The sequence below is a fragment of the Chrysemys picta genome, chromosome 2 (assembly GCF_011386835.1).
Source record: "Chrysemys picta bellii isolate R12L10 chromosome 2, ASM1138683v2, whole genome shotgun sequence".
NCBI classification, from domain to species: domain Eukaryota; kingdom Metazoa; phylum Chordata; order Testudines; family Emydidae; genus Chrysemys; species Chrysemys picta.
This window is the reverse complement of record NC_088792.1, coordinates 69,682,914-69,706,654: the sequence shown is the minus strand read 5'-3', so window position 1 is coordinate 69,706,654 and position 23,741 is coordinate 69,682,914. Positions and strand designations below refer to the sequence as shown.

The following is a 23,741-nucleotide window of genomic DNA, read 5'->3' as shown; positions in this document are numbered from 1 at the left end:
CTCTCTCTCTCTCTCTCTCAATTCAATTTGTAGTTCTCTATGGGCATGACCAGCTGGGGAATGTCTCTGCAAGGGACAGGGTAGAGCCTCAGCTCAACACAAGGCCTTCAGCGTGTATGTGGGACTTGGTCCTGTGGCCACAGGGGGTCCTGACTCAGGGTAGGAGGGTCAGGGTGGGTTGCTCCATAACATGACTCATACACTGGCCTCAACCCCACCCTAAAACACAGAGTCATGAAGCTTCATGATCAGGGCTCACTGTGCTGGCGTCCCTGGGGGGAAAGAGGGAGGAGACAGGACTGTGTCCACACAGCCCACACTTGGGGACAGCGAGTGGGTGAGGGGGGTGGAGTGAGCGAGGGAGGGGCCTCTTAGAAGGGGCGGGGCCGCAGGGCAGGGCAAAGGTAATCAGGGTTCTGTAAACAGAAGGTTGGGAATCCAAGCTTCCATCCTCACAGCCCGCCCCTCCTGCCCTGCTAGACGTGCGGGAGGCTGGCGCTGGCCTTGGCCCTCCCTCTCCTAGCGCCGCTCTGCCCCGCCCAGGAAGTTTCTCCCCCAGCTCCCCCCGCAGCGTGGTCTGGCCGGCCGAGCGCGAGCAGGCGCGCTCCCGCAGCGCCGCTTCCCTGCAGCCCGGGCGCCTGCGTGCGGGAGGGGGCGGTGCCACGCGCGCGCGCACGTCTGTGTGCGGGCAGAGCCCGTTCCCTTCCCCCCTCTCTGCCCCGCTTCCCTTGCGGGTCGCTGCCGGGCCGGCGTGGGTCTGGGGTCTGGGCAGCACAGACAGGGAGGGAGGGAGGCTGAGCCAGATCTTCGTGCCGCAGTGGCTGCAGCAGGTAAAACCAGCCCTAGAGCATCTTACCCTTCCCCCCCAGCCTGACCCACTGCCCTCCTCCATCCAAGCCTCCTGCAATAAAAGTGACCCCCTCCCACTCACCAACCTTCCTGCCCCCTTCGCCCCATACCTCGCTCACCCCCCAGCTGTCACTGAGTTGCAGCCCGAGCGCTAGGAAGTGGCGGTGAGGCCTGTATGCTAGAGCTGCTGTAGGCTGCTCCTCTCTCGCCTCTCAGAAACTTCCTCAGGGTCATTCTGGGGAACTGATCGGTGCCTGGAGATTAATTTATTACAAATTGAGAGCAGACCGTGTCAAGCAGATTTTTTTTCCTGTTTCCCTTTAATTCCTGGCTGTGGAAGTGAGTCGGGAGGAGGGGGCATGATCTGGCATCAGATTTTTTCCCCAGGATATATATATATATTTTCATTCCACTCTTGGAAGTTAAAAACTTCAGCTTTCCTCCCAATTCCTTATAAACAGTTCACAGAAGTTAGTTTTTCTTTCCCGTCCCTAAACGCCCCCCCCCCCATCCCTGTTCTTTTCACCTTTTGGTTTCAGTTCATTCTAATTATCAGTCTGTTGCTTTAAAAACCGCAGTTTCAGATATTAAATTGTTCCCTTCATGTTTGTTTTCTTCTTCTCTTGGGTATAGTAGTTTGAGTTACTTAGCATCAGTTTCAAGGCAAGGACTGTTGTTAGTAGGGTGACCAGACAGCAAGTGTGAAAAATCGGGATGGGGGTGGGGAGTAATAGGAGCCTATATACGAAAAAGACCCCGAAATTGGGACTGTCCCTATAAAATTGGGACATCTGGTCACCCTAGTTGTTAGCATACTTTCAACTGTTATAGACTGCTGTATACTCTTAGAGTGGTATACTATATCTCCATAAGTAGTTAGCTTGAGACCTTGTGGCTTTTTTGCATCATGGAGCCTTTGTGGATTAATCCTAGGAAAAGTTTTGCTGCTGCCATATTGGCATCTTGCCTTAGTGCTGTGGTGGTACATGTTTGTAAACATTTAGAAACCATTTATTTATTTTACGGAAGAAGCATGTTCTGGTGGGTAAAACATTGAGTGGGAGCCGGGAGACCTGGGTTATTTCCCCAGTTCTGCCATTTACCTCCTGTGTGACATGTGAAATACACTTCTCTGTACCTCCGTTTTCCCCAATGGCAAAAGTTGGTAATAATACCTACCTTTGAGATTTATGGAGGAAAAGCTCTGTCAGAAAAGCATTGTTATACCAGTGGCCATTGTCTTTGCTTTTGTAAAATGTGCTAATTGATGGATGTTATTTTTAGGTCTGTTTATTACACAGTAGTTATTTGTTTACTTGTATTATCTCTGTCAAGGATTTTAGGCCAAAAAAACTCTACAAATGTTTTCCAAACAAATCTGGTCTACATTGTTGACACTGAAAATATTTAATTAAAAAATTTAGAGAGATAAAATGGAATTAGTAACCTCACATTATATGATGTAAGCATACCTCAGTTTGAGTCATCACATACTGTTATGTTTGGGGCTTGTCTGGTTGGGATTTTATATTCCTTGATAATGGCCCACTGAGAAAGGAACCTAATACTTTTACTGTTTTCAAACCAGTCTGTGTTTTGAAAATATAACAAATGTATGGCTTACTGTCATTGCTGAGAGGTTCATTGTTAAACGTATTTCTACTGGCTCACCTAGTATGGAAATCTCCAATTTTGGTATCGGTAGGCTCTAGCCACTGTCCCTCTGAAGTACAGAGGTGAAAGAAATGAAGTGGAATGTAAGTTCATTGATAGTGGTTGATCAATTTTCAGCAGGCTTTTCTATTAATTATTTATATTGTGATGGCACCCAGAATATTCCAGGCAAGTGTAGAGGGAGAAACCCCCTGTGCTGAAGAATTTGTAGTCTCAAGAATTTGATTATTTTTACAGCTTCATACTCAAAGTTAATAACTTCAGTTACTCCTGAGCCAATGAATGATGTTCGCCTACTCTTTTATGATTTGTGAACCTCTGTTTTAACTATAGTGTGTAGATTAAACTAAGCATGAAAACAGAGTAATTGTCATCTGTTAGACATACACTTGTGCATATTTTTTATATTTTGTGATGACTTCATAATTCAAATGACGCTACAAATAGCTTTTGCCTTCAATTGATCTATTTCAAAAAGCTACTCATGGGCTCTCTGTTGGTTCATAAGATAGGGAGGAGACTCTGTACCCTTCTTAGTCCCATACCCTGCTTCCAAAGTGGGAGGCTTGAGTCTTTGCTTCTGCTGTTTATGTTTTCATGAGTAGTTAAATGAAAATGGGGATACTGGTGTAAAGTTCTTTGAGTTGTACTGATGAAAAGCACTATTAAAAGCTAGGGCTTTTGATTATTTTCTAGTCACAGTAGCATATCAGTTGAAAACCAAGGTAGGACCTACAATTGTCTTAATGACCACTAACTCCTACCAACAAACTTTTCTCTTTCTTAGTTTTTAAACAGAAATTAAATGGCAAAGAGTTAAGGTTGCTTGATAATAGCTTGTGCCCCTCCAGAATGTTCAGTTTAGCAAAACTCAGACTTCTGAAAACCAGGAAATACAGAATTAAGGAAAATGCTCTGCCCTCCTTGAGCAATACACCACAATGCCCATAGTGCACATACTCGCACTCTGCCTTTTCGCTGTAGTGGACAGGCACTACCTGCATTTGCCTTGCACTCAAATGCTGTGCCTACTCCCTCAGCAGAAGACCATACTTGTTAATTTAACAACCACATTATACCCTTTTACAACCCCTTTACACTTGAACATAAGATATCACTTAAACCTCTTCTTTCTCCTACCCATCATTAAATCCACAGACTGCTTTGATATCCCACCTCACTACTGACCGTACCTATGGCTACGGACACAATCTATACAATTCTGCGTTGAAATGATGCAAACTGGAACCTGAAGGTAGATATGCAGTTCTTTCTTTAGATGACATTTGTGGGGACTCAGACCCAGATCTCCTTATATCACAGTCACAGCTATGTGGTGCCCCTCAAACTAATCCCCAGATCACCTCATATTACAATGAGTGCTCTTCCAACCTGTTCCAGCTTATTTCTCCATGATTCAGTACGCTAACACAAGGAATACAGCTGGTATGCATACAGATATTTCTGAAATGGCTATTGCAGCACAAGGGTGGGGCAGAATTAAGGTTTTGTGGACATTTACCTTAATTCTGTATTTCAGAAATTTGAGTTTTGCTGACTTTGACATTCTGGACGGGCACGAGCTACCACTGGGCAACCTTAGTTCTGCGTTAACTAAATCTTTTGCCATTTAATATCTACTGGTTTAGTCTGTCCTCTCTTTGACCTTATCTAATGTAATCAGGTATCAGAGGGGTAGCCGTGTTAGTCTGTATCCACAAAAACAACGAGGAGTCCAGTGGCACCTTAAAGACTAACAGATTTATTTGGCATAAGCTTTTGTGGGTAAAAAACCCACTTCTTCAGATGCATGGAGTGAAAATTTCTCTTTGAAATCTGTTTTTGAAGTTTTTTGTTGTTGAAGTATGGCTATTTTTAAATCTGTTATCGAATGTCCAGGGAGATTGAAGTGTTCTCCTACTGGCTTTTGTATGTTACCATTCCGGGCCCCACAGTATGCCAACATTTTTATGGCTGACTTAGAACGTTTCCTCATCTCACGTCCCTAGCACCTTCAAAGAGAAACTGCAGAGCTACAATTCATTTGCAAATTTAACACCATTAACTTGGGCTTGAAAAGGGACTGGGAGTGGCTGGGTCACTACAAAAGCAATTTTCCCTCTCTTGGTATTGACACCTCCTCATCAATTATTGGGAGTAGACCACATCCACTCTGATTGAATTGGCCTTGTCAACACTGGGTCTCCATTTGTAAGGTAACTCCCTTTTCTTCATGTCAGTATACTTATGCCTGCATCTGTAATTTTCACTCCATACATCTGAAGAAGTGGGGTTTTTTACCCACGAAAGCTTATGCCCAAATAAATCAGACTTTAAGGTGCCACTGGACTCCCCGTTGTTAATGTAATCAAGTAATTATCATTGCTCTCTTGCCAACTTCCAGTTCAATGATTAATTCATCTTTATCATAAATCACAAAATAGTTACCTTGTGTGGTGCTTTGCCTTTTGTGTTAGAAAAGTATCATCTATAATTTTTAGAAACTCGAATGATGTTTTACTACTGGCTGAATGAGACCTCCAGCATATGTTTCCTATTGCAACACATTCCCCGCCCCCCCATGTTATGGACAAGAGTTTAAGGAGTAACTCCGCTATTCTCTCGTTTGATTTGATTGTCTATAACATACCCCTGCCTAGGATTTGTTAGTTAGCACAGCGTTTCTCTAACCGGGGTCCGCAAGGGTACTCCAGGGGGTTTGTGGGCCCCACTGATCAACTCCTTTCCCTCCCTTCCTCAACTCCTCCCCCTCCATCGCAGCGGTGTGCAGGACATCTTCCCCGGTGTGCAGGAGGCGCTGGGAGGGAGGGGGAGGAGTGGGGATGGGGAAGAGGAGGGGCAGTGATGGGGTGGAAAGAGGTGGAGTGAGGGTGGGGCCATGGGGATGGGGCCTGGGGCTGAGCAGAGGGACTTGGGGGTCTGAAAAATTTCAAATCAAAATGCGGGTCCTCAGGTAGCTAAAGTTTGAGAACCACTGAATTAGCATATTGATCCATAAGTATTCAAGGTACCGTGGTTCTGAGTTATTGATAACCCTAAACCAGGAATGTATGAACTATGTTTAGCATGAAATACACATATGTGATAAACATGCCCATTATTATGTAGTATATAACTTTTCTTTATATGTGCTTTGAGAGTAGCCTTTTCTTTTTACTGGGAGAAAGAAATATGGTTATTTGTTAAAACAGGATTGGACTTACATTTCAAGGAAGGCATGGGGTCTTAATGGACCCTCTAGAACTGTTGCCAAATATTTTTGATATTTTAATTTTATTTCCATGTAATATCAGAATGGCCATGCCGGATCAGACCGGTGATCATGTAGACTAGTATTCTGTCCCCCACGGTGGCCAAAACCAGATGTTTCAAAGGAATTAAAAAAAAAAAAACCCAACCCCAATATGTAACTGTAGAATAATCTGGCTATAGCAAAGGTTTCTACAAATTCCTATAACATACTAGTTGGCATGTGGCCTAAAGCATGAAAGTTTGCATCCCTTAGAATATTTTTTCTTTTTTAATATACATCTTCTGTACTGTGGATGTTTTCATTATCCATACAAATATCTCACCCTTTTACAAATACTACTAAGTTCTTGTTTTTTATTTAGCTAGCCACAATAATGCTCAGCTCTTATGAATGGTTAGAGAAATCTAGAACACAGCAATACATATGAGTAGTTTAAATTATTCCTTCCAGTATGCATTACCTTGCATTTGTCAACAATAAATTTAATCAGTCATAATGCCGTCCATTCATCTAGGTTTTGTAGATATCTTTGAAGTTCTTCAATCTTCTGTAGTGTTGACTAATCTAAATAATTTTATTTTTCTGCCAGTTCTGCTGTATGGAGCTGTAAGAAACCCCACCATTAACCTTTTGCCATGCTGAAAATAGTCCATATGCATTTTCTGTATCTCTAAGCCATATTCTTTTCTGTAGTAGTAATGTACTACTTATATCATGATTAATTTTCCTTAACAGCCTTGTTATGAGGAATACTGTCAGAGGCCTTTTTGAAAGTGTTTCTTCTTTACCCACTATTTTGTTGATATATATTTAAAGAATTCCTGTAGATTAGAGAAGGAAGATTTTCCTTTGCAGAAGCCGTATAGGTTTGTTTCTATTCCGTCTGCAGAGTATGCATGTATTACCTAAATTATCTTCTGTAAGATAGTTATTTTGTACACTTCTACACTACATTAAGTAATTCTATAAGATCTTCTTTGAAAAGTAACTTGTAAAAATGGCATTGTAGATTTTATGTTAATCTCATAATGGTTCCCATATCAAATGTGCTCTGTTTGGTATAACTCTGACTACAACTTGAATAAATCTGAGTAATAAAGTGCCATCTCTACATAGCCACTTTTCAGTCTTTGATCACAAGGTAGTCAAAAATGAGCAAAGAATTTTCTCTAAATTATTCATGTGATTAATACTTACTGGTTTTATATTGCTTTCCATCCACAGATGTTGGTGCTTTACAAAGGTGAATATCATTTTCAGTGAGAGGCAAGTGATTTATCCGAGGCCTAACAGCAAGTCAATGATGAAGCTGTAATCAGAACCCAGGTCTCGTGATTCCCCATCACAGAGTCAATCCACCAGCATGAACCAAAATATTTGATAAGTCACTTGATTTCCTCTTCCAAGCTTTAACAATCTAAACACATTAAATAATGGGGTCTTTTAAAGAAACTCCAGATATATAATGAAGGAGCAGGCTCAGAATGAGGAGTTGGTACTAGTGCATTCAGGAAGAATGCAAAGAAGTGTTTAGGAACGTAGTTGCTGCTAGAATAAGGCCATATAAGTCAGTGGAGTAAGTCTAGAAGAAATTTTGGCCCTTAGTTTGTAGATTTAGTCAGGGGATTGTTTTTTAGTTTGTATAACAGTACAGATGCCTTATCTTGGCTGCCCTGCTTTCCTTAAGTCTTTTGTACTGGAATGATAGTGGCTGGGGGTATCGGAAAGTGGGCCTGTTTTATGTTCAGTGAACATAACTTATTTCCCAATTACTTTGTTAGTAAAGAAAATTCTGTGCCTACTTCGTTTCCACCCCAACAATATAGAATATCTCTACAAAGAACCAAATACTGGACACAGTTATTTGAAAATGGGTGCTTTGCTTGACTTTGTTAGTCATGAGTCAGTGGCATCCTGTTTCCTTCTTTAGGCCTCAACCTATGTTGCTGATAAATAAGTTGGGGGGAAAGTTAATAAATTCAGCTAATATATCTGTTCTTCTTTTTTCCTTTGGCTTTTTATATCACTTCTGTACGCTGAAAAAACAAAGCTGGTGTTGCCTGTGGTGATACCTAAAGTTCATTATATCCCTGAATCTTTATGCACATTGCATCCAGTTGTCTAGACTAGCAGGCCAAGAATTTGATCTTGTTTTTTTTCTAATTGTAGATACTCATTTTCACATAACACTTAACTTTCTTCCTGGAAAAATATAACAAGTAACATTTAAAAGAATCTGTTCTTTGAAGTGTTCAGAGAGCTGGACTCTTGTAACTTTCACTTCCTAGTCTGATGAAAGAATAGTGGACAGCACTGAAGAGGAAAATGTTACATACAGGAAGTTGTGTTTTACTGTGATTAGAGAGAACTGCATTTATATCACTCTGGGTGTCAAAACCATTGCAAAACTCTTTGAAAGAAATCAGTGGTTTGTATACACCCTTTCTAGCTGGTTACCCAGTGTTTGTATTATTTTGAGTTTTTTGCATCTTCTTAGTAATGAAACCTGCCTTAAAGAAAGGGAGATCGACTAAGTTGTGGTTGGTTACTTTATTCCCTCTTCCCTCGTTTATGAATTTGCCTACTAGCTTACTTACATATTTCCACAATGACTTACTTTAAATTATGACATTAAGGATAGAAAAGCTGCTCCTAGCCCCAGACTGAATCTTGTCTCATCCTGGGACTTGGGCAGATGTAATTTTGGAAGGAAATTCCATATTTGGAGAGATGAGTTGAAAACATTTTGTCAGATCGTTGTTTTTTTTTTAAATGGCAGCTATTTGAAAAATTGGACTAAATCCTGGGAGAGTTGGCAGAGAGTAGCTGAGGTGGTCAAAGGTGACTGCTAAATTTATTACATGGATTAAACCTCCACATGTATAGGAGAGCATATGTGTAATTTATGTCTGTGATAACTTTGCCCATTAGAATGGAGTATGAGTTTGAGGGGAATCAGTCCTGATGAAACTGGATGAGGAAAAAGCAATGAACAATAGTAGCTGCTGTCACTGGACATAGGTGCACTCTGAAATTATGCCCAGTTGAGGCTGATTAAGGTCCCCAATACAGAAGAAATGAGTGATGACATCACCTGGTTCCAAACTCAGCTGAACTTGCATATGATTCTGGTAGCAATGGTTTGCATGCCACTGCTTTAGTGAAAGGAGATGATTCTGTAGAGAAGAATCCTCAACCTGTCAAACAGGACTCTGTACCATTGGGATTTGATAATCTAAGTGAATCAATTGGACAAAGCCCTCTCCAAGACTAGAAGTTTACCAGATCCAGGTAAGAAGAGAAACGTATGTTTTGGCTAGACTTTGTGCGAAGAAGTGGGAGAAGAAAGAGGAGAGAGTAAATAAGGATATGAGGGCAGGGGAGAGGGCAGAAGAGGAGACAGACATTGAAGATAACTCAGGAAAAGATACTCCATGATTTATTGTAGTAAAGAAAAAGTGGTGTAAAACCAGTACAAAAATTGAATGCACTCTTTTATTGCCCTAATTAGGATAAGGTGTGGGATTGTTTGGCCTTGGTTGGCATAGTAGCATAGGTATTTTTCTCCCAGGTTAGCAGGTTTTGTCCTTGGTCTAATCAGTGTCAGTTATATTTTCTGAGCTCTGGGTACTGGAATTGGAATACAGTACATAGCTTTTTACCTATAGATCAGGAGTTCAAATCTGAAATAGGTCAATAGTGAGTGAAAGCCTTTGCCATTTTATAGCTGTTTAGTGAAACTATGTGAAATTTTTTTCTTAGGCTACTTCTTGCTGTAGCTGGTATCTGACCATGGTTTTAACTGTCACCCTTGTTGGTAATCTCAGTTGAGGTAGCTCATAACTAAGTTGAGATAGGACACAAGGGGGTTAATTCTCATACCTCTTCCCTCCCCATGCACCCTAAACTCAGAACTGTTCAGGGGACACCTCCACTTTGGGGATATCAGGGTCCATATAGCTCCAGCCGTGTGAGCCTGAAGAAGAAAGTAGGCCTTAAGGTGGGATATAAATAAAAATAAGGCTTTTTTGAACCATCTCATAAAGGGCATTCATGTGCTGCTGGGATTATTGAAAAAAAAATCTTGGAGCTGGCTAGGGGAGAGATAGAGAAACAGGGTACAGAGAGGCAGAGATATGTAGAGTCTTAAAGGAGATGACAAGAAAATTCAGCTTTATCCAGTGAAGAAAGTGTGAAGCCATGGAAGTATTTTAAGAGTAGGGTGATCTGGTCAGATCATCTTATTGGCATCATTTTGATTGGAGGGAAACTGATGCAGGTTACACCAAAGAGGGGGAAGTTGTGGTAGTGAACTCTGGAGATGAGTTTTAACTGTGTGGACAATGAAAAGGTTGTATCTTAATTATATGGGTGAAGAGGCAACAGGGTTTGGACATGGCCTGACTCTGCAGGGCAAAAGAAGGAGCTGAGCCTGAGGAAGGGACAGGGAAGACAGTGATGTGTTTGACAGGGATAGAGGGATCAGAGAGCTTTCAATCCAGCACCTCTCAAAAACATTCTGTTCACTTAACAGAAAAAAAAAAACAATCCGCATTAGGGCTTTAATGATTACATTAGTCTTTGAGACTTATTCTGCAGTGTTTGTGCTATGTACTGTATATATTTCCCCTCTAGTTAATAATTAAAAAAAAAAAAAGTCAAGCTGCCAGTGGGTCTCTAAATTGCCAAAGTGTTAAATTTTAACTAACATCTCTCATTTGCTCTGACCAGACAACTACTAATATCAGTAATCAAATTAACCTCCAAGTAAATGAAAAAATTGAGTACTAGTTCTGCTTTTTTCCAACTTAGTGAGAAATTACCTTTCAAAGCCCTGAGCTACAATTTTCAATGATTTCATCATTATATGGTATTAGGAACAGACAGGAATAAAATAGCTGCCATTTGACTTGGGTCCAATTTTCAATATATAGCTAAGAATTTTGATTGGAAAAGGTAATAGTTACACCAATTTATATTGCTGTTTATTTTGCAGAATTTTACAAGAACAGAAATATACTTTTAACTCCAAAATGCTTTTGTAGCAGCCAGCACAAACTTTCTTGTTTTCTAACAATTCATCACCGTACCTAGCTGCAGTATACAAATGTTATGGCTGGGTCTAGACCAGGGGTTGGCAACGTTAGAGGTGGTGTGCCGAGTCTTCATTTATTCACTCTAATTTAAAGTTTCGCGTGCCAGTAATACATTTTAATGTTTTTAGAAGGTCTCTTTCTATAAGTCTGTAATATATAACTAAACTATTGTTGTATGTAAAGTAAATAAGGTTTTTAAAATGTTTAATAAGCTTCATTTAAAATTAAATTAAAATGCAGAATCCCCCAGACTGGTGGCCAGGACCCAGGCAGTGTGAGTGCCACTGAAAATCAGCTCGTGTGCCGCCTTCGGCACATGTGCCATAGGTTGCCTACCCCTGGTCTAGACTGATGTGCTAACTTCTTTGCTGCACCTCTTGGGACTGGGATTTCCCCAGTTCTCTTGCCTTTGACAGTGCTCACATTTTTTCCTCTCCCTTTGATTTGGCATTCTCTGGAATTAAAGATGGGTTTCCTCTCAGTAGTTTTCAAAGTCTCTACTACCAATAATGGATACTTTAACATAGTTTTTGTAATTAAATTTAAGGGGATATTACCAAAAATAAACAAAGTGTTAGGTTGTCCCTGTGATGAGCAACCATAGCTGTGTCTGAATTTAGTAACAATCCATTGATTTAGCAAGTTGAAAATGTTACATAGCCGTAAGCTTTGTCCCTCCTAATAGCAGCATGTTGTGTCTTAACATCTGTCTCAGTCTTTTATGACTGATCAAGCTGTGTCCATGGTCAGTGTCTGTCAGTTTTGCCTTGACTTGTCTCCTTGTGTAGCCAGAAGCCCTCTGTTTTTAATTCTCTGAGGGCTTTATTAGCCCAGGTGTCAAGTCTTCATTAGCTTGTTGTGTATTATGTTGGCCTTTAATTCAAATATACTTACACAATTACATGTAACAACAGATTTAATTAAGTTCATGCCTATTTTGTTTGGCTACACTACTTCGTTATAAAGTCACCCTTGTGTGCAGGGCAAGGTTTTTTATTTGCCCATTTTAAAAGATGCTTTGAATGTGTATTTTACACTTTTAAATTGGATATCTTACACATAATTACTAATTAAAGTCAACATAATTACCTTTGACATTTTGTATCCAATTGAAGAGACTTCATCCCAACTCGGTGTCTGAGTATTCCTGTTTTAGGAGTGTGTCTCTGATTGGATAACATACACTGCATAGATGTAATAACAAAATTACAATAGTTTAATATTAAATGGTTTATTGGATAGTTGAGGCACCAGCTGTCACAAATATTCATTGATCTGCCTCATTGTGAAAGACAAAATTATATCAAACAGCTTTCTGTTACAGCAGGTAAAATGGTTCTTTCTCAAAAGCAGAACTGAGCGATCATCAGTAAAGTTTTCAGATTACACCTCTACCCTGATAATGCTGTCCTCGGGAGCCAAAAAATCTTACCGCGTTATAGGTGAAACCGCGTTATATTGAACTTGCTTTGATCCGCCGGAGTGCGCAGCCCTGCCCCTCCGGAGCACTGCTTTACCACGTTACATTTGAATTCGTGTTATATCGGGTCGCGTTATATCGGGGTAGAGGTGTATTTACAGTATCAAGAAATCTTGGAGCACTTAATGTTTGGACTTGACTTTATTTAGAAATTTAGCTGGCACATTTCAGTTTTACAGCTCTTCAGCTTACTCACTTTAAACAGTTGTTATGGAAAACAAATCAGGAATGTTTGTTCCAGGAATCTCTGGAATCTTAGATCCAACATTAAGAAAAATGACTTTGAATGGCAGGGAAATGGAGATACAAATACCAATAACTAAGCATACACCTATCCTGTCAAAAATCTTAAATGATTTAATCGTCTTGATTTACTTTATTTTGTCATGTGACTAGAAAATTGAGCAGATTTCTTCTTGCAGTATCATTCGAGATTGGTATTCATGTAGTGCTGCTTTTGATCCTGAAGGTAATCCCTCATAATCGCAAATGTTAAAGAACATTGATTACATTTTCTAAGGTGATGTATTTTGCCTTGGTAAAAAATACGAAAGATTAGAAACTACACTGTATAAAACTTGTGTGGACATCATTCCTGCTGTTTATATTTGACTTTGCTTCATATTTAGATTTTGGGCTTTAGATGATTTCATTAGCTATTTTTAAAAATAGTTATTTGTACTGCATGTAAAACGTAAGGTTAAAATGAAATGAATTCCTCTAATGGAGTGGAGCTCTGGATAGGTGCCTTATAAATAATAAATAAAATAATGATGTCTCTTTCTGACAACCATATGATTTCATAAAATTAGTTTACTGTGAAGTATAGCATTTGATACTATACATGACTCAAAAGATGAAGCTTGTACAGTAGGAATAGAAAATTACTTCTGCACAGTTTATTTTTTAACATAGACATTTCATCTCACTGAATATATTTGGGTTGCCATAGGCTTTCTCCAATATTGGAGATCATTTTTTTTCTGTGTTGCCTTGTTTTGCTGTTCTCGTGACATTTTGTCATTGATAAGGAAATTAATTGACCTGCCAGGGGTCAGACAAAATATCTGTTGTTCGCCCATATGTTTTGCAGTATGTCAAACAATACACTTGTTATTGTTATGGATTCTTATGTAAAATGGATAATAGTGCTAGCATGGTTAAGTGGAGTAATGCATTACCTTCTGGATGCCTGCTGAGTAAGCACTTAGTTCATGAAGTCGAACATTGCCGTCCTAGGTTTCAGATTGTTTGAGATTTGTTCCAGGAAGGGAAAATGGGTCTGTTCTCATAGGCGTGGAGTCATGAATAGCATTGCTGCTGACTTCAGCAGTTGAAAAGCCTCCATTTAAATAAACTTTGAACTAACTGTTCAATATAATTACAATCAATATATATTTACTAAGAGGCTTGAGAGGGAGGGCAAGTGTGGAGCATACCAGGCAGTTATCAAGTTAAGCCACTTTCTCTTCATTGCTTCTGTCTTTGTTTCTGTTCGTTGTTTATGTTTTTATTGATTTTTGGTCTAGAGGCGCTGGTCGTTGAAATGTGTTTAATGTGTACCAATTAGTTATTTGCCTTATAGGTTAATATTTTGTTCCAAATGCAGTGAAATTTAAAAAAATAGAAAATAAACAGAAATGGATTTTATTTCAAATAAGTAGTAGCAAGAATACTACTGAAAAAGGTTGAATGACTGAACAATACATGCATTTCCTAAAGAATAAAGAAGAGATGGTCAGAGCTATATAGGGCCTTGAAAGTGATTATAGGAAATTTGAGCTTGATGTGCTGTGGGAACTAAGTGAAGAATTTGAAGAGAGAAGTCATATGGTCAGAGTGATGACCAGGAGATATACTTATCTTTGTGGCTACAGTTTTTTAGGAATAGGAATGGGGTGAAATGGGTGTTGTGGCGGCTAGTGAGGAAAAGGTTAGAATAAGTAGAAGTGACCAAGACCTGCCTGATGGTTTCATCCGTGTGGACCAAGGAAGATGTAGATCTTACAAATGTAGTGAATGAAGTTGCAAGACTGGGATGCTATCTGGAGGTGTGAGGACAGAGGGGACTAGGGGGAGTTTCAGGTGACCTTTTGGGTTATAGGCCTCAAAGACACACCCAGGAAGATGGTATGCTCACAATGAGAACTTGTGAGGATTGGGGAGAGGAGATTTTGTAGGAAAAATCATGTTTCGCTGTTAAGTTTGAGTTGATGGTAGTAAACCCAAGAGTATATTTTATGGATGTTACTTTTTAAGCAGGATGAATTTAGATTGCATTTGTTTCAGGGAAGTATCTTGATTTTGAAATGTTTAAAGGACACCATCAAAATTTTGCCAAAGATTTCATCTGAGAATCAGAGTATGCATAAATGCAGGAATTCAGTCTTTGGAGTAGTTTTTTGGGGGATGCAAGAAAAAAATTAAGCAGGTGGCAAAAACTTTAATTTACAGTTAATATTTTGAATCTTGTTTATTAATGATATTGGCATTTAAGTGACAAAACCGTAAAAGTAAGGCTAGTAGGTTAAACCAATATCATAGACTGTTTCCGATCCTGATGTTCATAGGCCTTGGTCTCACACGTTCATCTTAACCTTTTCCTACTAAGATTAAGAATTTCCACAAATACACCATGACTTCTGGCATCAATAAATTCATTGAGGAAGAAAGGTGGAGTATGTCTCAGAGCGTTGGGTAAGATCTTACATTTTGATTTGAAGAGACTGACTCATTTTATATATGTAGTCAATGATCAGTACAATTATTTGAGACTTGACTTTTTTGTTCCATGTGCTTGACAGAAGAAAATGCAGCCAGCCCTGTCAGGCTTTTGTTGTTTAAATTCAGCTCTTTGACTCACTGACACTATAATGAGGAGTAAACAAGCACCCTTTCTTTGAGTTTATAGTGTCTAGTAGATTCCTAAATTAATAGTACTTGTTTAATAATTATTAAACCATGTCACTTTAGTAAGATTTATGATTGTACACATGAACATGGAATAGTTTGCTTATCAATTAAATAAGATTACTCAAATTATTTGCTTGCACCTATTCACTTGAAGTATAGCCCCGCTAGCAGTGCAGAACATATCTGTGCTACCACATCCTTTTGGGTTCCCTATTCACTTTTTCTGAACTCTGTGCAAAAGGAGCCCACATAGGAAGGCAGAGTTATGCGGCTGTTGCTCCTGATGAGCAAGCTAATCTGAGTCTTGGCCTAGTGGACTCAAAGCTGGATTGGCTCCAGGCTTGTTAAGACTTCACAACTGCCAACTGCTTAGAATCCTTTTCTAGTAGTGAGACATGAAAGAAAGTAGTGTCGGGGAAGGGAACACTTGGGTTTTGGGGTGTGAGGTCAATGCCCATTCATGTTCGATTCCAAGTTGCCTTCATCTGGTGCTTTTTGCTCTGGGGGCTTCTTCCAAGAGCCCTCTTCCCCCATTTCTTTATGCTCCCTGTTCTTTGGGAGTTATCCTCTCTCTGCTTCATGCTGTCCCTTACTGAGGGGTTCCTCCTCATTCCTCATATCTTCTGGTTCTGCCCTCAGCTGTTCCTGGCATCCAACTGCATGCCAGTTGCTGACTATCCCTGCACCATTACGCCTTCTTCCATGTCTATTCACTCTATTTTTGCTCCATCCTATTTCTTCCCATCCCCAGTCAGTCTATCCCTTCATTCCCTTCCCCATTTGCCTCTCTCACTAAACACACTGGTTTTGGGAATATTGTTAGTTGCTACTGATCCAGAGCAGCAACATACAATTTTGATCAAAATCATGGAGAACTAATGGGGGTGGGAGATGTACACTCCCTTATGTCCATTTCGCTTCCCTACCTTGGATTCCACCACACTTCTATATTTCTGTCCCTCTCCACTCTCCCCAAACATCCTTTGTGCTTTCATTATCCTATTTTGTTTCTTTACCTGGTTGCAGCAATCCTTTCTCCCCCCCACCCATCTACTCATCACACATACCATGTCCTGGTTCATTCTCATAGGACTTAAACATTTTGCCAAATACTGAATAAACAAGGACTTTCTGGTGTTCAGGGCAGCATGCAGGTGAGAAGCCAAGCCTCCCCTTTTCCACTGTTGCCGGAAAAGAGGGCGGTGCTTGTATTTTTACCTCGGTCCTAGGAATTATACTAAGGGACACTCTCTTGTAATCTCCATTGAGTAGGTATGATAAATACAAAGCCTTCAACCCCTTGGGCTGTTAAAAGGAAGAAGGGATGTTCTTTGTTTTTCCCCCTTTCATCATCTTTACTGAAAAATCCATGGAGAGTGATAGAAGCTAGTAGAGTCTTGAATTCAAATTTAGTTTCTAATGAAATGAGTTTGATCTTAAATCTATTCCTGAATGGACACTTTTTACTCACCACATAATTTACTGGTGGTGGTGATCTCTATTTAAGAGGCCCAGAATCAGAATAGCTTGGATATTACAAGTTGAGAGAAAGGTACATTCACATAATTATCTGGGGAAACGTACACTGCTCACACTATGCCAGACTCAAATCATTGCAAGTAGGCCCTCAGTTCACTTTTTAAAAACACATTTGTAGAGTAAATATTAATACAAATATTTATTAAAAGCAAACTGATTTTGTTAAATTAGAAAAGCTTAACAAAATACTTCTTGCTTGTTCACCTGGGAAATAATAAAGGTCAAGTAAAATATCATGAATTTTTTTCTTCATTTTCATGGAAAAGGTGGACAGGTTTTGTGCCCGGGCTGCCAACTTTTCAATAATTTGGTAAGGCAACAGAGAAGTCTATAGGGAGAGGAGGAGGTAAAGCTTTTTCTGCCCCTTCCCCCTGGCCAAGATATTGCTGTCCATCTTATAAAGTGAAGCATTACAAACTTTTTCCTCTGTGGCAAAACATTTTTCCCTGATGAGTTGGAAAAATGTGTAACATAACTGTTACGTTCATTTATAAAAACTCAGTGGAACTTATAAGATTTTAACCAGGGTTTAAAAGACTTGGTTTAAAAGACTTGGTTTAATCATGGATTTCTACATAAAAGTGCATTCTTGTTGATTGTTAGAACCTTAATACATATTCTTCACAACTCCGAGATAGATGTAGGTTTCATTTTTAGAAGGGACACACTATACATTTTTTTAAGTGATTTATTTTGAAAACTTTTCCGATTAGTTTTACAGCTATGTCAGAAAATGAATGATTGTTTGGTTATTTCAGTTACCAAAGGTAATTGAAGCAGATATTTATGAAGTCATTGGGAGGTGAACTATCTCCAATTCAACAGGTTAATCATTAATATTTGGAGGATTTTCTTGCCATGCTGTATTAGGAGAACATCACCAGACAGACATTTAAATTGTTTTATTTAACTAAAATAACAATGTTATGTATTCTGGATTTTTTTCTTCAACAGCAAACATATAATATTTTAACAAAACAAGCATATTAATTTTAGAATTTAGCTAAACATTCAAGTTTTTTAAAATCAGGTTTGTTTTTGTTAAAATTGTTTAACTAAAATAGTTAAATGAAATATTAAATCGACTATGTCAGCCAGGTCAACGTGAGAAACTTAAAATATTGGCTTCTGCAGGTAACTCAGTCGTCTTCACCTTCATTTTACTGTTTGTTCATAATCTGGAAAAGAAAAACAAGCTTTCCTGCTTTTTCAGGTCCCAAACAGTTTCTCAATTTGGAATGAATTAGTCCAAAGGAAGAAAATATTCTTTCTACACTGGCAGAAGAAGCTACTGCTGTTAAAAGTGAGATTATCACTTCAACAGTCTCTGAATCCAAGTGCTTAAGTTACTTCTACCAGTTCACTGGTGTGACTTACTTTAAAACATCATCAGCAAACATATATTTCTTGAATGGTTCACCCTTAGCTCTGAAGTTTATTATAGTTGGCATTATGGAGGGATGATTGCTGAATGTCCATGTCATAGCCAACTCCTCTTCTTCAGCAGTTAAGGTTTGACCTTGGTACTGTGTATTGAGAATATTTGCAAGAAAATGAGCTGGAGATAGTGCTTGACCCATTTGTTTTTTTTATGGTTGTAATTTAACTCTGTCACTGCATATTTCTCTTTTTAAGATCTTACTCAGTTCCTTCCAAATTTCAACAGCGTCAGCAATAAAACAGCTATTTCCCTGCATTTTGTTCAAGGCTACAGAAATAGGCTTCAGGGTACTCAGCATGTGTTCAACATTTCTCTTAAGCCCAATGTTGAGAACTTTGGCTATGACAGTGCCATCTATTTTTTTTCATGATTTTGTTCGCAAACTGTCATCAGATTAGGCCAGTTCTTGATATAGTGCTCAAAACAGTCCACTACTGAGTTCCATTGCACATCTTGTGGGAGAGTTAGCTTGGTTCCTCCCACTTTTTTCAGAGCAGCTGCTGCAAAGTGGTTGTTATGGAAGTATTTTGCAATTTCAACATTAGCCTTTATTTCTGGAACACTGGAGTCTTTGGCCACGAGGTGCATCAAATGAGCACTGCAACCGTATGTTACTAGCTTGGGACTCTCTTCACTTCTAAATTTCTTCTCATCTTGGATACATTTGCAGCATTGTCTGTGACCAAGCTGCATACTAGACATTTGAATTTTTTTTCACAATTTGTTATAGCTTTTACTGCTACTTCTTGTAAGTAGTCTGCTGTGTGTGCATTTCCTGATGTGTCAATTGTTTCTGTAAGGAAGACATTCCTTCTTCTGTTGTCACAAGCACATACAACAGGATCATTGTAGACATTGTTAACCTGAGTTTTGATTGGTGTAGCAATTTCACCCTCTAGACCTTTTGCACGCTGCTCAATTTCTCTTTCATACACTTTATCCAGCAATTTGCCTGCAACGTCTGCTCTATTGGGTGCACTGTATCTTGGTCTTAATGACTGAACCATGTTAATGAAGTGTGGGTTCTCAATCATACGGAAAGGAGAGTTTGTTGCATAAACAAACTGGGCAATTTTTTTCGTCAATTACCTCTTTTTGTAATCTGCTGGTTCTTATCACAGACTTATCTGTGGTTGTTTCTGGATGATGGAGATTTTTTCTTCTTTTTGCTACAGTGGATATACTGTTGCTATGTGACTAACATGATGTGCCTGAAACACTATCATTGGCAGATAACTCTGAAACTATAGAAAATTATGGTGATCTTGAAGGTGGATAGTCTTCAAAATCCTGTTTGTTGAGGATGGTTTCTCCTAAACAAAATAAGTCAATGCAGTTACTTAATTATTATTACCATACTGCCCATTTAGTACTATTCATTGCATTCACTGACACTCAGTACTACTTTAAAGATAAAATTGTAAAAGGAAGCTCTGCCCATTTCAGCTATTTTTATTGAAACTTTGCACTTTTAGAGAGAGGTAAGGGATTGCCTCTGTGTACACAAATTTGCAGAGGGACAATAGGATTGAGGTCTGTTATTTCTCACCTCTATTTATTTATTTATTTAAAAACATTTTTGTTAACAGGCATGTTATCTCCGGAGACACAACTCCACAGTTTGAGAACTGCAAAATTAAGCATCTCTGATGGTATCTTCGAGACTGAGCACTGAATCCCATTGTGTAGATAAAAAGATTAATTTAAATAATTTATACAGAATCCCCTGAGACCCTTAGATTGGGTCCCTAATCCATGAACTATTGGAATTCATTTACAAAACTTTTCATAAACATTACATGAATATATTGTCTCATACTATAGAATTAGAATTTATAATCCCTATTCCATGATGAGATATCTTTGAGCTATCATGTATCTTAATTAAAACTATCTTTAGATAGGTTTTTTCCTGAAAAGTATTTTATCAAAAAAATCCGTTGTAAATAAAAAATCCAATTTTTTTTAATTAAAAAAAATCATTGATTTTTATCCACCCTGATTTTAACAAATGCTATCAGGATGCCTAGAATTATATATAACAATTCTTTGTTCTGTTTCTCTGATTTTCCATTCCATTGATAAATGTTAATAAGTAAAGGGTCAAAAGCTTGAAGAAATTACACCGCATAAATTGGAGCTCTCCAAATATTTATTAGTAATCCTAAAGATAATGTATTAAATGAAAGGGGAAAATGCAGTTTTGTGTATAGATTTCTGTTTTCAGTTGAAACTGAAATCCGCCAATGAATCATGCTGAACATAGTTAACGATAATTACTTTTAAAAAGCAGTGTTACAGGTGTGATCTGTCAACAATCAGCAATTACTCCCTGTAACAATGCTGCTATACAGGCCATTTTGAGTGTCCATTGGACTATGTGAATAGGAGTTGTGATCTGGAGTTGGCACAGAGAAACTGAGTGTTTTGTTGAACAGGCGTAAAATACTCTAATGTTTCCGGTTCCAGTTGTCTCCAAACTAGGATAATTTTTTCTCCTTGGTGGCATAAGTTTAGGTAACACCTATTTGTTTCTAGTGCAGTTTATAGAAACACAATTAGTAATCTGAAACATTTTACTCAATTTAAATCTCTCACACACAATTTGTTTTCATTAATGCTTTTTGTTTTTTTCCCCACTATAAGAACGTCATTCTTCAGTATCTGATCCTATTGGACTCTGCTCAAACTGCATCTTACATAGTGGACAGAAAATAGCCTGATGCAGTACCATTATTTTATGTAAAAATATTAATTTCTCTTAATGGGCGATTTTGCTTTATTTAAAGGCATGTAAATATTAGAGGGTTGACAGAATGAGATGTAGCCTAAAATGGCAAAAAGCAGATTAATAATCACACATATAATGCAAAAAAATGACATTAAAGGAACACAAAGATTATGTATTCTATTTAAACACAGACTGTGAATGTTCTCATAGCAACTTTAATTAGTTCTCAGTGCAGACAGTTGTGATGCTTCCAGGAGTACCCAGGGTTGAGAAGCACCTCGCTACTGTCTGTCCTTAGTGTGAGGAAGTCTTGTCTGTGCCTGTTATTGAACAGCTCTCTGACTCCACCAGCCTGTGGCAACTCAAGCCCTATTTTACGGGTTAGTGGTAGACACATACACACTCCCAAATCCTCCAACCATTGCTTTGGAATCCTCAACTCCTCTTCTACTGAATGCTCACAGAACTCTCAGATTCTCTATTCCCGAAGGAATAGTATACACCAATTTACAAGATTCAACTCGGGATCACCACTCAGCTTAACACACAGCACTTAGATATGTTTGCAGTGAAAACAAGAATAAGTTTATTATCAAAGAACAGAGTCAAACGATTGTAAGAAAGAACAAAAAACGATCACACTGGGTCAGATCAATGGTCCATTTAGCCTAGTATCCTGTCTTCCCATAGTGGCCAATGCCACATGCTTCAGAGGGAATGAACCGAACAGGGCAATCATCAAGTGATCCATTCCGTTTTCCACTCTCAGATTCTGGGAATCAGAGGCCAGGGACACCCAGAACATGGGGTTGCATCCCTGACCATCTTGGCTAATAGCCATTGATGGAGCTATCCTTCATGAACTTATCTAGTTCTTTTTTGAACTCTGTTATAGTTTTGGTCTTCACAATATCCCCTGGCAACGAATTCCCCAGGTTGACTGTACATTCCGTGAAGAAGTACTTTTTTTTTTTTTTTTTTGAAACCTGCCTGTTAATTTCACTGGGTGACCCCTGGTTCTTGTGTTATGGGAAGGAGTAAATAACACTTATTCACTTTCTCCACACCAGTCATGATTTTATAGACCTCTATCATATCCCCTCTTAGGGCTTGTCTTCACTACCACGCTAAATCGGTGCTAAATCGGGAGAGTGTTTCCTGCTGACATAGCGTAGTGTAAACATCACTTTAAGTCCATGTAAGTTACATTGCTCAAGGGGTTGTTTTTTTTCCAGACCCCCAAGTGATGTAACTTACATCGATTTAAGTGGTAGTGTAAACAAGCCCTTAGTCATCTCTTTTCTAAGATGGAAAGTGCTAGTCTTAATCTCTCCTTTTACGGAAGCTATTCCATACCCTTAATTGGTTTTGTTGCCCTTTTCTGTACCTTTTCCAATTTTTATATATATCTTTTTTGAGGTGGGGTGACCAGAACTGTGTGCAGTATTCAAAATGTGGGACTATTGGAAACAAAGGATTACAAATAAAACAAAATCATAACCTTTTTTTTAGTGCTTAAACTTAACTCACAAGATATTCCTGTTTCTTACAGGATAGCTTACCCCAAATCCTTTTCTCAGCATTTTCAGCCAGGATGGCTGAGATTCCCCTTTATAAGATTAAGGCTTCTAGTGGTTTGTCTTCACACACTGTAGGATGCCAGAGCACGTGTTTGCAACCCAGATAGACCAGACCTTTGATCTTCACCTGAAATACAGGTCATTCCTCCTCCCCACTGTTTACCTCATCCTGTTAATTTCCTTCAGAAGTCTCTGCAAGCTCTTCATTAGCTTTTGACTCAGTATGCTAATAGACTTCTAGTGTGAGAGAGACAGTGGTTCACCAGGGAGGTAAGTGTCTCCCACCTCCAGTCTGGAGCAGTTTTCCTCAAAGCATGCTGCATTTGAGTGACCAAAGCCTAGAGAACAGATTTTTCAGCATGCATACATAACTCCTCACATAGTTTCTGGTCATACGTCTCACAATGATGATGGTGACCGTCGTGACACAGGCTTTCATTAGGGAATTTACAGGGGTGAATGCAGGGTATTTCTGTACTCTTATGTATTCTTCTGCCTTCTGCCACTTGGCAACAAGAAGTTGTTGTGTCAGAATACTTTAGTTAGACATTTGGGTTTTCCCATGGGGTGGAGTTCAGAGCCACTTTTTTTTTTTATTATTTTAAAAACCTCAAACAGTGTCTTTAATAATAAAAAAAGTAGAAATGAGTTTTTATAGACTGAGTCTCATAATCTGAAAATTCAGTAGTTTGCCAGCCTCCATTATCTTTCTGCATTTCATGATTTATTCTATTTAAAAATATATAATCTTAACGTAACATTGTTTTTTATATTATTTTGCATTTCATTCCCTTGTTTTTATGTTAGAGAGAGAAACTTCTCATGTATGTTAGCATTCAGATTTCTCCAACTAGGTTTTGCTGTTCATACGCTTCTTGGAAATAAATGATATTCTGGAAGACAGAACTCACTACCCAGGGAGGGGAATAGAATGATGAAAGGGGTATTCGTATCTTTCTGTCCTGTTGGGTTGAGGGTATCAGCACATCCAAAAAAGCAAAAGATGAGAATTATCAATTCATTAATGGATTCATAAATAGAAAATATTTGGAAAAAATCTGATATAATACTTGATCTTTTGCAGTAATTCTTTAAGGGGCCAGTTGCATGTGACAGAGTTTAACTGTAGGCATGTTCCCTGAGTTTGTTTTAAGAGAGAGCCTA

At 38.8% G+C, this 23,741-nt stretch overlaps 1 protein-coding gene across 6 annotated transcripts in view; it reads left to right on the top strand.

Annotated features, from left to right (window-relative positions):
• Positions 1-578: 578 nt before the first annotated feature.
• TBC1D5 (TBC1 domain family member 5) overlaps positions 579-23,741 on the top strand; it is a 364,302-nt gene continuing 341,139 nt past the window's right edge. For 2 of the 6 annotated variants that reach the window (XM_065587056.1, XM_065587057.1), the window contains exon 1: positions 588-830. The gene's annotated coding sequence lies outside the window, so the exon portion shown is untranslated. Of the gene's footprint in view, positions 831-23,741 lie in introns of all 6 variants that reach the window. The other 4 variants (XM_065587058.1, XM_065587059.1, XM_065587055.1 and 1 more) reach the window with 4 other exon arrangements.